This window comes from Lactuca virosa, chromosome 5, assembly GCF_052849685.1.
Source record: "Lactuca virosa cultivar CGN04683 chromosome 5, Lactuca_virosa_CGN04683_v6, whole genome shotgun sequence".
Lineage (NCBI taxonomy): Eukaryota > Viridiplantae > Streptophyta > Magnoliopsida > Asterales > Asteraceae > Lactuca > Lactuca virosa.
In genome coordinates this window covers 333,460,048-333,462,002 of record NC_136430.1, presented here as the reverse complement: position 1 = coordinate 333,462,002, position 1,955 = coordinate 333,460,048, and the positions used below count along the sequence as shown (strand labels likewise).

The following is a 1,955-nucleotide window of genomic DNA, read 5'->3' as shown; positions in this document are numbered from 1 at the left end:
CCACATCAAAACGCTATAGGTTAGGTCAACGCTATTTTTTTTCAAAACGTTGCACAATTAACATTGTATGTGCTTTACCATTTTGAACCGCAATCATCTTTCATTTCCATCTAACACTTGAAAATACTATATCTCGACGAGTGCCTCCGAGATGTTTACATATAAAAATGTTCTATATAAGTTGAAGTGCAAAGTTTCTCATAATTAATTGTGTTCTATTTTGTATTATTTAAATAAAAGGTATGGTGTGTGAAGTATAATTATTTTCAATAACATAAACAATAAATCAGATTACATATAAAGTAAATCGACATTGCGAGGTGAAGCTTGTATTTGGCGTTGGTGTTATGTTTTGGTGGGGCAACATAGACGACTTCTCCCGAAGCTTTTAGAAGTAAGAGGGACCTTGTCGTCATCTCTTCACATTAATAGTCATACAAGTTCTTGATAAGTTGGACTAGAAAAAAAAAAACCATGTGATGGTTTCGAAGAACGAAAATCCCTCAATGTCGTTAACGTCGTAGATAGTTTTGTTTTACATGACGAGAAGTCCAATTGCAATATGTTGGTTGAACTGTTAATTTAGATAAGAAAATGCAGTTTGTTTATGTATATATATTGATGAGTGTTCCCACATTGGTGTGTGAAGGATTCCAAGACGATTTTATAGATTTATCTTGTAGAGAGTTGGTCACCGGGCCTGGTAACGTTTGCCTGTAACCCAAGTGGGGGTATCAAAGTGGGTTGGATTATGATTTGGTCCAGTTTGGTTGGGTCTGGTGGTGTGTAATTTGACTTGCCCGTTCCAGTGGAAGTCGAGAGCTGGTTCAAGTGGCTTGAGCGAAGGCTTTTGGGTCTCTTGGAACCTAGAGAAGGGGGCAATGCGTTAGGCTGGCTTCACAGAGCTGCGACAACTCCTCGCTTCCGACAGTGGTAGGATTACAAGTCTTGGCTCTTCAGGCCCATATTGCCGACTATTCCGATTCAAATGGACACCCACTTTTTAAAATTTTTACCTCAAAACATTTATTGTTTGTCCATTTTGTCACAGTGATGAGTCATACATAATAACCGTACCTTGTCCTGTTTCATCTCCTGATGAAAATATGTCATTAAAACCTCCTGATTTTTGAGTCTCTTGGAACTTCCCATATTGTTAACATGAATGAAACCCTTCAAAGGTCCTTATAGTACAAAAAGCCAGGTCCATGGTTGGAACTATGGGAGTGCGTTCACATGAAAACATCAGACAGCAAAGACTTTCAAATCTCTAAGCCTATTTTAAGCTAATTTTAAACATTGAACTGAGTATTGGAGGGGTGCGCCTGGCCTTGGCTGTAGTGTAAGACCAAGGCGACGCATGAAGAACCCCAGCAGCAAGCTACTGTAACGGGCCTTCCCCCATAAAAAATAAGATTAATATCGAGTGGGCCGATGGCCCACATATCAGATATTAAACTGATAAGAACAGATACTACACTTGATCTTAGCCAAAAGGCCGAGAAAGGTATGCTTCTTACAGCTGTGGGCTTCCCCTTTTGTACTCGCCTCCCTCTTGCCTGCTTCCTTCATTCACCCAATGTGGGAATTGGGATGCAGACTCTTTCACTTTCACTGCCAGCTCCCTTCCTGGTTCCTTCCTTCACAACAAAAACAACTTAAATATTATTCTTTTGCTTCTTTACTTTCTGTATATATTCAGATCAAACTTAGACTACTACTGCATATGCATATGTGTTTATGATTGCATTGCCTTTTCTTTTCTTATTTTTCTGTAGTTTAAATTCACTCAACACCAACAAACAAAACAAATTCATTTCATGTTGATAATTACTCAATTACGAATGACTCCTTCCACTCATGTACCTACTATGCTTTTCTTTTGTCCATTTAGTTTTATATCACATATCTATTAAGTAAATTAATAACTAAACACAATAACTAATGGGCAGACT

At 38.2% G+C, this 1,955-nt stretch overlaps 1 non-coding gene across 1 annotated transcript; it reads right to left on the bottom strand.

The window, feature by feature from the left end:
• Positions 1-1,314: 1,314 nt before the first annotated feature.
• Positions 1,315-1,511, bottom strand: LOC145118212 (U2 spliceosomal RNA). Its single transcript, XR_013713177.1, has one exon. It is a non-coding gene; the product is annotated as a U2 spliceosomal RNA (small nuclear RNA).
• Positions 1,512-1,955: the final 444 nt, after the last annotated feature.